This window comes from Melospiza melodia, chromosome 8 (genome assembly GCF_035770615.1).
Source record: "Melospiza melodia melodia isolate bMelMel2 chromosome 8, bMelMel2.pri, whole genome shotgun sequence".
Lineage (NCBI taxonomy): Eukaryota > Metazoa > Chordata > Aves > Passeriformes > Passerellidae > Melospiza > Melospiza melodia.
Window position 1 is genome coordinate 28,107,824 of NC_086201.1, and position 15,661 is coordinate 28,123,484.

General features: G+C 40.7%; 1 protein-coding gene across 1 annotated transcript in view; it reads left to right on the top strand.

Annotated features, from left to right (window-relative positions):
* The first annotated feature begins 8,533 nt into the window (after window positions 1-8,533).
* The window catches only part of HECW2 (HECT, C2 and WW domain containing E3 ubiquitin protein ligase 2), a 143,761-nt gene continuing 136,633 nt past the window's right edge, over window positions 8,534-15,661 (top strand). Inside the window, exon 1 of the mRNA XM_063162472.1 lies at window positions 8,534-8,614. The gene's annotated coding sequence lies outside the window, so the exon portion shown is untranslated. The remainder of the gene's footprint in view (window positions 8,615-15,661) is intronic.

The following is a 15,661-nucleotide window of genomic DNA, read 5'->3' on the forward strand; positions in this document are numbered from 1 at the left end:
TTTTAAGCTTTACATTAGTGTGCTTGCTGTGGGAGAAACATTATTTCTTTTTCTGCCACTTTCTATTCATGTGTCAACCTGGCACTTCTCAGAAAAAAACAGCCCTAATACATTAAATAAATATAAGTTTCAGCAAGCTTCTCCAAATCAGGTACACTTTGAGGCAAATTAAGAGGTTTAACAAATGCACAGTAATGGTGTTTTCCAAAATACATCAAGTTGTAATCATGATGGTTTTTAAATAGTTACATTATCTGGAGTATTTTGTTTTTCTCATTATGTCATACCCGCTTTTGGGGAAGTGATGTTACAGCTTTGTGTGGAAGCAGTAGCATGATGTCTAAATAGCATTTGTTATTCATATGAATATTATGTGGAGATTATGCTTTTTTGCAGTAAGATATTCTACAACTCCACTGAAGTTATTCAGGCACTTTTGATAATAGTAGAGTACCTGAATTAGCCAACAAGGCTAAGCTAAGTAACCTTTACTGCCTTTTTTTTTTCCTGCTACATTCAGCTTTTTGCTAGGAAATTAATTCCACTCATGCTCATTGAGGTGTGTTAATTTAGAATTAAGTGTGCTATTCAAATCTAATTAGAACAGACTTTGCAGAATTTAGAGCATTTTTTCCTATTCACTGGTAAAATGCAGGTGCAAATATCCACCTTGCAGAGTACTCACCTTGCAGTAATCTGGTCACATTAGTCCAACTCACATCATCTCCAGTCTCTGCTGTTCAGTAATGGCATCTTTGTCTCCTGAACCAGAGCTCTTAGAGCGAGGTGTATTTTGCATGTATAGACTGCACTCCATAGCTGCAGAATTGTTCATAGAATACTGAAAGCAATCTCTGGAGTCATGCTTTAAAAATCTGTATTTATGATCTGTACCACATACTCAGACTTCATTAAATCTGGGAGCTGGTGTTTCATACAAGATATCAGGCAATGGAGAACAGCTCCTATAGGCTGCAAATGGTGATGCAGTCAGTCTGTCTGCAGGCAAACCCTCACTCTGGAAATCTGGATATCTGTCAGGTGGAGTGTTATGTCCATACTTTCAGCTTTTCAACATGTAAACCCAAGTTTCATAGTACACAGTCTTTATTATAAAGTTTGTAAAATGGACTATAAGCAAAGTCTCAAAAGTTGCCTTGTAAAACAACTGTTGTAGTAAAACACAAAACTAAGGCTTACATCTATCAACCAAAAGCAGCAGCAGGGTGTTGACATGGCAAAATTCTTTGTTCTGTGAATTATACCACAAAATAAGGAAGACAGAAAACATTTTGGTTTTTATATAAAGCAAAGTAGGCAAAGACACAACTGTAGAACATTTGTGCTGCCTACCTCAACTTAGTAATGTTGCTATAAAAACAAACCCACATTCCTCAGTGAGAGGAACACTTCTATGTGGTTTCTGTCCTCCTGGAATGACTGCCATGTGATTCCTTCTCTGAAATCATATACCAGCCCAAAGCCATGCATGGAATTTAAATGGTTGCCTAATACAGTGATGTGAGCTTAGCTGAAAACTGACAGGTATTCCTGATCCGACTGTGCCAGGATAAGAGTGACTCTGATGTGTTCCAGCTGCACTCCAGATGTCCTAAGCAGTGTGTCATCTGCTTATCAGAGCATCTAAATCTGTAAATGCATGTAGAAATTTGTTTTCTCCCTGCGAAAGTTTCTAGAGAACTTCTGCGGCCATACTCCAGACAAGTCTTATTCTACCTATTTTTTCCTGTCCTTTGAGCTTGTAATGTGTCAAGGATTGTGTTCTTGTCTCTGCTCTTCCAAAGCATCTTCAGGACTCCATATTTAGTTTCCAGTATGGAGATGATAGGAACAAGAGTTGACATTCAGCAGTATTGAGCAGTGTACACCCCTTCTCTTTTCTACAGCTAACACAGCCAGACAGATTGGGGTAGAAAGCTCAGCCTGTACTGTTCATCACTCTGGGGTTCTTATTTGGGCCTCATTTCTTATAGCCTGTTTTATTTACTCTGTGAACCTAAATACTTGTTCTTTTACAGTGTGAAGAATTAAATATTGTTACTTCTTCTAATCTTCTTTGCTACAGTCAATTCTTCTCTGTCATCATACTCTTCTCTTGAGCAATTTGTGAATTTGAATGTGATTTCATGCAATGGTTTTACTTGTTGATGTTTGGCTTAACTTGAGGTGCACATCCAAATTCGTCCCTTTTCAGTTAAGGAGTTAAGTTTGTATTTGAATTTAGGCACATGCTTAATCTAAAGCAAAGTCTAAGATCTAGAATGGCCTGGGTTGGAAAGAACTTTAGAGATCATCCAGTTCCAGCCCCCTACCTCATATTTTGTGGCATGGTAATGTGTGCCATTGTGGCTTCAGTTTGGAATCTTTATTTTTAGATATTGTTCACATTTCAAGTGGTCAGGTAGCTTACACTTCATTAAATAAATAGAATAACTTACATATATATTCTTGTGGAATTAATGCTTCCATTATTGCAAACTGATAGTTTACCACTGCTGGTTTTTTCCATGTGATACCAAGGAAAAAATGCCTGGTGGAAACTAACATTGAAGTTGTATAACACCTTGCAGTAAGAACTAGGTAAAAATATAAAAATCAAGCTCATCCTTTCACTTTGAGCCTGAGCAGGGAGTGAGATTATATTTGTGGCTATTAGGATTTGGTGGTTATTTTTGTAATTGTGCTGGATATGGTATGGTGACACTTCTACACAGAGATCTGGCTGAATGCTGGCTTTAAAGGCACCATCATTTGTATATTTTACATCCACTGAATAAATGTCTTCTCTCTCTTGATACGACGAAAGTGTTTGGGAAGGTAAAGCCCTATTAATTTTCACCATTCTGAATTGAACTCTTAGCCAAAATAATAGTTTCAGCATCTGTGCTTTAGATGACTCTGTGGATTCTTAAATATAAACTTATAGTCTTTTCATAAATGGAAAAGGATAGAATGTGTAAGAAAGCTATTGTGGATGGAAATCATGTCAAGTGTCTGTTTTGAATGGGACTATAAGAAGGTTTAGCTGGATTAGGCACAGGCAAAAAGCTTCTTTGTTGATTCCTCAGGCTTTCAGAGTGGCTTTATTTTTCTGGCATTAATGTTTATTTGTTCTGTGGCAGGATGAATGTGGCTCAAGCGTTTGATAGTTCTCTCAGTCCATGATAAGTTGAGTTTCCATTGCTGATCACGGCTGTTAGTGAAATGTATATTCATGCTACCCTGTCTGATAAAGGGCATTGAAGCTCAAGCGTAAATTGAAGAGAAGCCTCAATTTACAGTGAGAAGTAAATTATTTCTGCCTGAGCTGCAGGGGCATTTTCAAGCTCTGCTAATTCCACATTCAATCCTATGTGGGATGCAGAAGGAATTAATGTCACTAGGGTAACCTGCTGCTTAGTTGCCAAAGATGTTACTGCTTCCTTCCAATCATTTAAAGAGAATTCATTGCCAGGGTAGCTTGCTCACCTACTATCTGCTGTATTTCCTTACTGAGTGTGTTTACATGTAAGTGTTTCTGGTGTGGTAAGCACTGAGATTCCTAAAGAGATCATTTCAAGATTTTAGTCAAATTATTGACTCAATGTGTAATTCAAATAACCATTGTCTAGAGGTGTAAGTGTACGCAAAGAGGGGCACCAGATAAATATTCTGAGATTTGAGTCTTAGTGATATCAATGATGTGGCAGCTCTGCACCACCTGCTCGAGCCTTTTCTGCTCTCCCTCCACTGGGTAAAACCAAGGATTGTTCCATTACTGTCAGTACAGATCTTTAAATTCTCTGGCGTTCTGATACAGATTTGTGATTCTCTTTTCAGCCTCACTAATGTCTTGATGCCTTCACAGTCTTTATGTCATTTCTCTCATGATGTTGGACTGTTTCCCCACAGACTCTATTTACTTGCTTCAGCAAGAATATCGTAAAGAAACAATGCAGTCATTTTCTTCAGTTATGGAACATTTCTGATTTTACAAAAGCATGATCCATTGATATTACCTCACTAGAGGCTTTCTCTGCAGGTCTGACTGACACATTTATAAGTCAAATAGCAAGATCATGAAAGTGTGTTTTACAAGTGACATTTCAGTATTATTTTTTGATGCAGTGGGTCTAATGCTATATTACTTGCCTGAGGGTACAGTTCTAAAATTAAATCTCTGCAAGTGCCAACAGAAACTGACAATTGCTTTTATCATCATGATTTCAACTCCAATTCAGCGATCTTTATGCACATTTCAGTAACTATTTGGAAGCATTAGGAACTGCACCAGATTTCATTTCTGTACTCAAGAACTATTCCAATAATTTAATAAATGGCTATTGGTAGGATATTGCGTTAATATTGGCAATTAATATACTTTTCATGAAAGGTTTAGATGTTTCTAAATCAAAAGTCAGCCATGTGTTTTTTTACTCACTCTATTAATATTTTTCTCAGTCCAAGGCCAGAAGACCAACTCAGGTAAGTGCTCAGAGATACCCGTGGGGGTTTTGCTGGACTGGGGACTGCAGATTTGAGCTCTAACCAGATTAGCCCAGGTGGCCTGGTGCAGTGGGTTCCCTCCCTGTATTCCAGAGGAGTGGAGAGCTCCTGTGGAGCCCCTTGAGTCCCTGGCTGGATGAACGCCTGCCCTGGCACTGATAGTACCAGATGGCAACAGCTCTTGAGGGCTCATGGACCAGCTGCAGGTGGCAGGAGCAAACCCCAGCAATGCTTTCCCTCACAGGGCTCTCCCCTCTCTCTGCTCAGATTGTAGGGGAGTGTGGCCTCCCAGGGGCTGGACAACTCCACAGTCACTCAGGGACTCTTTTATATTACAGAAAACCTGCTGGGGAGCTGCAGATGGTTTTCACTCTCATTAAGTCTTTTGTGCAGCACAAAAGAGGTGGGACAGGTCAGGGAATATGTCCTGCAGATTTTGGCACCTAGGCTGATTCTTTCAATTAATACTTTCACCTGCTGAACAGTAATCTGTCCAGAAATCTTGTGAAAGATTACATTTTCATCTCACCCAAATGTTTTTTTGGTTGATCCTTTAAGCCTTTTCATGTTTTGCTTTTTAATAGCCATGGCAAAGAAGCTTATATTTTGGACATTCAGCTTGGCCCGTTGCCTTGTAAAGAGCTGATTAGCTGAGAAAATATCTTTGTGTAATACAGAAGAGTGTTCTTTGTCTTTTAACACTTCTTGCTGTGGTGTAGGCAAAGTTATCCCTTCAAAGGGTGTGTTTTTCATAGCCTGCTGCTGATCCCATGGTGGTAAATGGTGACCTTCAGTAATGATTCATCAAGTCCTTTTTGTTTCTTCTAAATGATAATGAAATGAAAAAGAAGGCAGATGGGAAATACTGATATATAATTTTATTTTCTTTGTACATGGTTTGCCAAAAGGTTACATTTTGCTTTTTTGTACTTGTCTCCTTAGTATTTGTGTGAAAGTAATTAATAGTGCTAAGCAAAATTTCATTTTAATATTAATTTCTTATGAATTACATTAATTATATGTCCTCTTTAGTTAAGTTACCGATGTCTAAGGTTAGAGCAGCTGAAAATGTTGCAAGGTGTGCATCCTTTTGTCAATATGTCATAGCTTCTTGTCAGGATATTAAGGACATTGGAAATTTTGGATGTCTAATTTATCATTAGAGTAAAAGGTTTCTACAGTCAATAGGATTTTGCATTTTCATTACTAAATAATTTTTGAGGCTGACCGAAAATTGTTTTTTCTTCTGTGAAACTTTTACCGAGGACATAACAAAACATTTTTTGGAAGCTTTCACATTCTAGTACTACTTCAGCTATTTTTATGTCCTCATCTCCAGGTGAGAGCAATTATAATTTTTCCAACTTTTACCCAATAGTAGCTTTGCCTCAAATGTATTGTAACTTAACTTTGAAAAGGCATTTGTCAGTCTGGAAAGGTATTGCCATGTGTTGTGCACTGCCCATCTCTGTTACAGAATGTTAGAGAAGGCAGTGGGAGTTTCTGTTTTTTCACATGAACTTTTTGGCAAAGGAGAGATAAGAAGGATCAAGGAGGGCTGGGTGAGAGCAATAGTTGTTGGAAATAGGAGGAAAGACATCTGCTCCAGAAAAGCAGGCTGGTTTCCTGTGGTTTTGAGTCTGTTGAAGGTAAACTGCCCATTGCCTCAGTGCAGGGCTCTGAAAAGTTATCCTCTTGCTTGCACAGTGTGTGAGCCCCCATGAAGACTGAAGTAGCAATTTTCTGTGGAATGTGTTTATTTTCTAGTGTGCATCCTGCTCTATTCAGGTGCAGCCAGAGTTACATCTGAGGAAAACAGGACAGAATCTTAACTCACCCCAAAGACATGAGAACTGTTAATAAAGGACTGGATGTAGCATCACATATAATGTGAATATGTCAGGAAAGCATGCATAGAAATCAACATGTTGTAACCATAGGAAAGCAGTAGTGCTGAATTTCTACAAGTACATTAGATTTTACTATTGTGATCCCAGCCATTTGTGTTTGGGGGAAGTCAAGAGGATTCATATGAATTAATGTTTTTGCTTAGTGGACAAGAACATTTCCAGTATTCATTTGAGGGAGAGAAACCCAAAAATCCAATGCATTGGATTTCTGTACTTTTTAATTTGACAGATGAAAAGGCTTAACTTATGGGAAGTCTTCACTTGTGTCATACAGTCAGAGGGCTTTAACAGCTTGCAAATCCACTGAGAATAATTCATTAGCTAAAGGTTTTCATCTTCTGGGTTTCTCATCTTAACATCAAAAAAATGTCATGATAACCAAAAACAAAGCACAAACAATCATAAATGTTATGAAACTCTTGGCACTGCACATATTTTTTTTTCTATTTTCATCTAGTTTCAGAAAGTAAAATAAGTGTTACGTTACTGGAGCTAAGCCAAGGTACTGCTGAAAAGAGTGATGTGTCTACAGTGTCCAAATAAACACTAACCTATATATGATCATTCAAATCTGATCCTTTAATGTAAATCCAATCTTCTATTGCAATTGCACATCACAGTAGTACATTCCTCAGTATAAGGAATGAGGGAAAATTTGTATAAAACCAATCATTTTCACACTGATCATTTGCACTTTAAGCTTTTTTAAAGTACTTTGGACCAGTGTGCCAAAAGGTGTGCAAGTCACAGAAAAGAAACAAACCAAAGTTTTAAAGCTTCAGGTAGGTGGAAGAGTGTCAGTGACTTTTATAGTTGACCTACTTTGGAATACAGCTGCGTACACTCCTATCTGGAGCAGCTCCTCCAGTACAGAAGGGCTGCAGAGCAAATTCACTCCTTCTATTGAAGCCCAAGCCCACAGTGCCATGGGCTTCACTACAGAAAGGATTTGGAGCCCAGGGCTTTGAGAATGCACTGTATTTACCTTTTATTTTGACAGGCATTAATTTAACATAGTTGCCATTTGGTTATTCTGAAGAAACCATGTCTACAGAAACCCATGTAGTTTCCCATATATATATTTTTAATATATATATATGAAAACAGATGTGGAATACAAAGGAGTAATGACTGATGTGCTCCTTGCTTGAGGGAAGATTTTATCTTATTGTGATTTAGAAAACAAAGCATGAGGTGTTGTCTGATAATAATAATCATAACCTTGATAGTGTAAGAATATGTCCATTTTTTCCTGCTACCGATATTACCGTGTTTTTGTTGGGCTGTGATTCTGCAGTGTTTCACATCTCTCTTCCTCTAGATTACTGTGTTTTGTACATATTAATGTATTTTAAGTTTTTGTTTCATTTGTGGGTTTTTTTGTAAGCACATTTTCCTATGAAAACAATCCTGAATTCATTGCGATCGACAAAGCAGAAGTGAAATTGCGGAAAAAGTCGGGAATGTAGAGCTGTCGGCACTCCACTGCTTTGAAACAGACGGGTAATTGGCACCGAGGGGCCGGTGAAGGCTGGCTCATACTCACGGCTGATGACACCGATAGCCGGCAGTGCAGATAACTGAGTGTGACTTAAAAAAACCCCGGCGTTTCACAGCACCACCTCAGTGGCGCTGGCTCGTCGATAGCGGTAACAATGTAGCAGCCGCAGGAGCCTTTCCCCCGCTCCGCACGGGGATCGCTGCTCACCCGCCCGCCCCATTTGCTCGCTCCTGGGGGTGCGGATCGGGCTCTGGGCCGGGGTTCCGCGCCGGGCGCTGCACCGGGGCCTGGGCGGCATCCCCGCATCCCCTGCCTTGCGGGCGGCTTTGTTACCGGCTGCCCGCCCCCGGCGCCGCCCAGGCCCGCGGGGCTGCGGCCCCGGCCCCGGCCCGGCCGCCCCCACCCACGGCCGTGCCCGATCGCGGGGAAGATGCCGGAGCGGAGGCGGGGGCTGGCGGAGGGGCGGGGGGCGCGGCCCCGCCGCTGAGACGGCGCGGGGGCGGAGGGCGGCGCGGGCGCCCCTGCGCGGGAGGCGCTGGCCCCGCCGTGGGCGCGGAGGGGCCGCCGCCGCCGGCGGGAGCCGCGTGCCGCAAGGACGGGGTGACTCCGGCCGCCGCCCGGCTCCGCAGCGGCAGCGGGAGCCGCCCTCGCCCGGAGCCCGCCGCGGGCGCGGAGCCGCAGTGCGCCCCTCGGCCAGGTGAGTGGGCGCCGGTGCCCGCGGGGGCCGGGCCGGGGCCGGGGACGCGGCGGGGCCGGCGCGGGGCTCTCCGCGGGCCGCGGCAGGTGCGGCACCCCCGGCGCGGCACCCCCGGGACTCCGCTCCGCGCCCGGCGCCCGCCGCGGCGGCCCCGTCATGCGGGAGGCTGGGGCGCCGCGCTGCCGCGGAGCCCCGCAGGGTTCCGCTCGGCTTCATTTAAATCGGGGTTGGCCATTAAATTATAACTGGTTTCCTGCCCGGGGAAGGCGTTCAGCACTTTGTGTTCAGCTGCGTTTATTTCCTCTGGGCCGTCCCCCTTCGCCGTTTAGTGTATTTATTTATTTATGTATACGGCTGTTCTCCAGATTCTCTGTAGCACTGTCCGTGGTGGGGAAGAAAGATCACCGCAGTTTTCAAGCGTGTTGTTTTCAAAACTGAGGGTCTTAATGTGTGTTTCTATTGCTGTATGTACAGAATATAGAACAATGACATTATGTGTGCGGGAAAAATGGGTTTATATTCGTGTCCTCACTGTTCTGTGGATTGTTTGTTGATGTGGAGATCTTGTTCCTTTCTTAGTATGTTTTTGTTTTTTTCTCTTTAACCTTTTCAGAGCACATCAGTACAAACCAGGGTATTTGAGAAAAATAAAATTCTCTTTTGGCCTGTATGATGCCACAATAAAAGAGAGTGTGGTATATGTAGTCAGTAATAGAGTTACATAATTTATTATCGCTTATTTTGTTCCTGGATATATGTCAGGAACACGGAGAGAGTATTTATAACATTTTTTTATCTCCTCCCTTTTCTGGGGTGCTGTGTGACAGTCTTTGCACTACACTACATTGTGCTAGAATATTTGCAAGAGATTTGGCCCTGAATTGCTCCTGTACCTGAAATACCATCACGGGCCTTACCTTGCTTCACTTTGTTGATATCCAGGGCTGCTTCCTGTATGCTCCAAAATTTCTTTTGTAGATTTTTGTTTTATGCCCTAACACTTTTTTATTATTTTCTTACTTTAAAAAGAAAAGTAAGTCAAACCTCTATAAATATTTCAGTAGTAGTTATTTACAGTTCTAAGGTACAGAAGGAAATCTGTGTCATGGACGAATTTAAAAAACCTTCCTCCTATATGCAGGTGAGCTGTTTGCTCACGTCTTCAACTTCTTTGGAAAAACTGTCTTTATGAGATGATAATGTATGGTTGCAGCATCAGGCCATAAGGCATGATGTCATTATTAGCATATGAAAGCAACAATCCCAATGATGCCTTTCAATCAACTCTGCTGTTCAGGCTCTAGATTTCCAAAAATGTTGTGGTTACTTTTGTGTCAGCTGGAGCTACCATGGTGGATGTTAGATGTTGGTCTGCATGTGTGTATCTATCTTTCTGTCCTTACTTATAGCACCTTAAAATGGGCTCTGAGATTCCATGGAGCTCATATGGTTGACTGGAAACCACTTTTAAACTTCTGCTTGGTAGTAGTTTAACTTGACAGGATTGTAGTTGAAAAGCCTCCCTTCTGTCCATCTGTCTTTATAAAAACAGCCTTCTGGTGATGCCAGAGCAAAGCCGTGCTTTGTTAGCACTGTGGATTTAGTTTGGCTTGGAGCATTTGCCAGCCTCTGCAAGGACCCTCTCTCTTCCTTAAAGACCTCTTGCTTTCTTGCTGTTTGTTTTTGGAGTGAATTTAGCTAATGGTCATTTCTATTTGTTTTATGCTTCCAGTGTTTTTTCAAACCTGGTAGAATGCAGTGTTGCACCTTTAAGAAACTCTCTGATAGTACAGTGGCTGCCAGCCAGAAACAATATACTGTTTTGTCAGATTTCCTGAGAAGAAATTGAATGAATTTTGTGTTTTTCCCTTTATGAGATTAAGTAGTAATGCCTAATGGAAAAGAAATTAACTTTTTCCTTTATGTGCCAACATGCTTTAAACTGCAGCTAAAGCTTCAATATGCTGCAAAATAAGGGGGATTTCTATGTATGAGGCTCAATCTGCAGATTAAATTCTTGAATAAATATGTGTAATTCCTATTTATTTTTCTTTTTTTAAAATCTAACTCAGCATTTTGTTTGTTCCAAAACTCATCCAGTCAGACAGTGGCAGAATGCTTAGGATATTGCATTTACTCCACTGGCTAATGAAGCACCTGTTTGGGTAATGTTACTGAATCATGGAAAACGAGATATAAATAATGTGCTTAAAATTTAGTAGCATGTTCAAAATCTTTTCTTTGAGACTGTCTCCAAATACTGCACTTTCATAGCATGGAGTGCTTGGAGTGGCTGAGCCTGATTGTATTTGATCCGGCTGTCATTATGCGTGGCACGGTCGTAACCTTTGTCTTCACATTGTCCCTTGCTGATCACAGGGGGAGAGGCTGCAGTGTAGCTACCACCAGAAGGAAATGTGTAATATCATTGCCAAAAGATGGAACAGAATTGACTGTTCAGTGTAGAAGTTCTCTAACCTAATAGGAAGGGACACACACTCCTGCAACCTTGGGAGCGTGTGTTGAGCGCTTTGAAGCTACTTGGTGGTATGTGAGGTGTTTCTCTAATCATGTCTTTTGGCATTTGAGAGTGACATGATCTACTGTTTTGATATTTGAGTTTAGTGTCTGAGAAAAGCTCCTTGTAATTTCCATTGAAATTGAGCTAAGCTGCATGGTTATGCAGGCAATGATGCAGGGCATTTCTCATGTGGCTCCACAACAACTTGTTTGTGGTCCGTTGGAATATCAGTGAGGAGAAGGCTGACAATTCCTGCATCTCTGGCAATAGGATAGAAAATGGTGATACAGCTTTGTGTAGCATGGATGCGTGTTCCAAGGATACATCTTTTGGGGAAGTAGGATATGCTGCTAAAATACTGTAGTACTTACAGAAGAGTTCAAATAGCAGTTTTTGGTTTTATATTTTTACAGAAATGTAGACATCAGTGCTTGAAATGTCTTTTCTCAGAATTGGTTGCCTACTTGAAGAAAGTAGTACAGCAGTTGCATGTTGTCTTTGGATTAGTTGTGTTAAATGACTGCAGTTGGATTGTGAATTCTTGTTGGAAGTGCAAGCCCTGACTGTTGGCTGGAGATGGTCACTCACATTACACCTGGATGTGTGTCAGTCATCCCTTCCAGCACCTAGGAGTCCTGTTACTTGGTTTGATGATAAAGTTGGTGTTAGGTTTCCAAGTCCTGCTGACAGGATGAACACATTTAGCTTTTGAGGCAAATGGGTAGTCACAGCCTTCATTTCACTCCGTGTTCCCTTGGAGAGCTGTTCCTTCTTCTCATGGTACCTGGTAGTGCTGGGGAGAAAATGACAAGTGACCCAGGCTAAGTCTGGTTTGGATGTAGCCATTGGATTGTGCCACTATTTTGAGTTTTGTTACATTTGCACACTTTTGTGTTACAACTGTATTTTCTTATGATTGGGGAGGACTAGAATGCTGATAGCAGTTCCTTAATGAACTTATGAAATTGTATTTCATAATTTGTTTCATAAATTTGTCATAAAGTAGGCAGTTTTGAAAAAATAGGCAATAATTATGTTTGAAAGAGAGATCTGAAAAAGGATCTTTTCTTTGAAGTGTATTTATCCATGTTTTTACATGGCACAGTTGTAGCTGTGTGTGTGAACAGTAACAATGGAAATGAATTTGAAACTGAAATGTGAGTCCATCATCATTTGGCCAAAAAACCCAACTAGTGCAGTCAAACCAACCCTAATAGCTCAAATGGTGCATTATTTGTACTTTAGAACTAAGGAAATACCCAAAACTGGATGATTGATGGATCATCTGAATTGTTTGCTTTTGGAGGAGTCATTGTGACATAATTAATCGTTTGGGGCTTTGGTCATGGAATTAGCACTGGAAATTAAAAGAATGCTCAAAATAAAGACTAGGCTGTTGAAATAAAATTAAAAATAACTATTGTCGAGCTGGTGTTTCTTGATTTGCATCATGAGATCAGCAGACAAACTGGGGAGTTGTTCATACAGTGTTTTGGTTCAGATTTCTCAAAGTCTGTGCCTCCTTTCATTTGTGAAGCTTTCATGTGTGCCTCCTTTCATTGTGAAGCTGCACACATAATTTGATTTATGGACTTTCAGTCATAAAGACTTTAATAGCATTGTCAATATCCCTACATGCCTTGTATTGACCACCGGTGAAAGATATTAGGTAACAAAAATTAACATTTTGATGAGAAGCCCACCTAAATATTGCATGGAAGACAGTCAAATGTGTTTTAAGTGCTGTGGTGGCCAGGATCCATTGGCTAGGATCCACTTGAAAAATCAGATTAAAAGTTTTTGTGCTTGACAAATCCAATGTCATTAGTTTAAAAATTCCCTGAAGGCTAGTATTGTAATTAGATGATCCCAAAGCATACAGCAGTAAATTTCATTTTCTTCCAGGAATGACCAGCAGCATCTTTAAAAAAATAAAGCATTGACTGATCCTTGTCAGATAGAGTAGGCAGAGTAGAAAAGAAGAGTTTTCCAGGAATAAATGTGACAGCTGAAGCTGCAGCACCTCATGGTGAGTGGAGTGGATCAGCCATAGCCTGGTGGGAAGCGGTGTGGTCTGTAAGGATCCTACTGAAAAAATGCTCAAAAGTGATAATTCACTTGGTGCCTCATATCAAGGGCATTAGATATTGCATGCTGAGCAAAATAGTGCTAAAATGATTACAAAACCAGCAACTCCCTTTGGATCCTGATTGTCACAAAAATCCATCTTTGAGTGATTCCTTAACCTTGCTCTCACAAGAGCATGTGAGCTTCATAGTGCTAGGCTACACAGCATTCCAGCTTCAGAAGTACTTCTTCAATGGTGTGTTTTCTTTATTTAAGAGACTTTTTAAAAAGGCCCCTCTGCTTGGTTGATCTTATTGTTATCCTGTATGATTATTGATGTGAGTCTGTTTTGAGCTGGTAATTTGATAAAAGAGATTTCTCTTGCTAAAAATAAGTAGTTCAGATTGTAAATGTATCATCTCTAAAATGTAACCATAACTACATAAACCCATATTTTATGTTTCTTGCTTCATTGCTCTAATAAAAATATCTACATTGTCTTCACCAACATAAATATTAGAGTCATGGAATTAATTTCCTAAGTATTTATATTGTAAAGGAAAAAATAAAAAGACAGCTCTTGTGCTCTCTGAGTCTTGCAGAACTTCCCCTGGGGAAGGTAAGGTGAGGCTGGGGCTGTACCTGCTGAACCTGAGTGCTGTCACAGGCACTGTGGCACTGTCCAGGTGTCAGAAGCTCCCTGGCCTGCCTTGGGCCAGTGCCAGCAGCCCTAACAGAGCACTGCTAAGGAAAAGCCATGGGCTAGGGAATCCCAAAATGGATTAGGGACAAGGCAGGCCTGTTCTGTGAGTCATGAACGTTTAGCACATGCTCTCTTTCCTGCATGGCTTCAGCATCTGGAACAGCACCTGTTCTCTTACAGGTACAGGTGTGGCCATAGAGATGCTACTGCATGTGTGTGGATTAGGAAAAGCTCCCACTGAATGCTCTTCATCTAGAGAGAAACAAGAGGCCACTGTCACTCAGGAGAAAACAACACTTAAGGAAGATTAGTGCATGTTGTTGTTTCATATCTGTGTGTCTGTATAAAAAATAAATACATATACATGCACATTGTTTCATAGAACACCCATCTTCATATGCTTTGAATAGTGCCATGTTGACCAATGCCCAGACTTTCCCAAAATGCTGTTAGGATCTTATAAGTGTGTGTACTCAAGTGTCATAATTTGAGTAAATGTCACAGTTTTAGATTGCCTTACATGGTGTTTTTGTGTCAAATGTTCTCCTAATAATCTCTGTGTGTGTAGATATGACATCACTTCTCTGTTTAATTTCCTAAAATGTGTTTAAACTTCCTTGTAATTAAATAACTTTCAGCAAAATACAACTTTGACCTAGCTCAACTTCATAAACAAGTCTTATTAACTTGAGTGTGTGCTATGAACTCACTCTGAGCTTCAGTAGTGTGTTTTATGTTGGGCTATTAGGTTGACAGGCTGAATTTGTCATTATGAAGCTATAGGTTAGTGTGGAGAACTAGCTGTATATTAAACAAAGACTTTATCTGATTAGCCACATGTGAAATGTTGTGTGTTGACTTAGTGTCTTAGCTGGTTATGTGTCATTTGGAAAAGAAAAAGCTGGATTGAGGGAGCAAAGGATTTAGCTTTCTACAGGATATGCTTCATGACTTGTGACTCTAAGCTGCAAGCAAACTTTATTTGTCAAATAATTATTGTGATCTTAATTTGCAAGATAAATTGATAAATGTTTACTCGTGTAAGTAAGCCCATGAAAAATCTACATTGGAATCACTCCTTGTAGGTACAGAGCAGGTTGTGAAGCCTCTCCCTGCTGCTGCAGTCTGGAGAGCAGCAGGGCCAGGACAATTAGAATCCAGGGAGTATCACAGCAGAGTCTGCTTGTGTGTCTTGCTGCTGCTGAGGATGCCTTGTCCTTCTGATCCTCCTCTATCCAAAATACATTTGGAATGTAAATCTCATTTGTTGCCTCTTGGGAAACCAGTAACAAAAATCATCTACTTGCAGACTGACGACCCAAGGCCAGTGTGGATTGTCAAAGGCTAGAAGTTGTCTTTTAAGGGAGGAGAAATTAAGGGATAAAAAATCAGTCTTCTCAACTGAGTTCCATGCTTAATGATTTTATAGGGGAAAGTAGTCTTGTATACAATAATATTGTTGTTGTTTTTCTTACTGTTTCAGACTCGCTGAGGTTTACTGAAAAAGGAGATACTTCTCTTCCTGGTTCCAACTAATCTAGATGGATATAATGCTTAATTGAGCTACTGTGATTTACACTTTTTAGATGATGCCAAGTACAGCTTAAATTGTTAAATGGATTAACAGGATGTAATCTGCTTTGACTGACGTATCTGATCAGTTTTCCCTCATTCTGTGTAATGTACTAAGCAACTACTTGAAAAATTTGGTAAAATGTAGTTTGCTGCAGAAAACCAGCAGAAGTATTGCATGGTA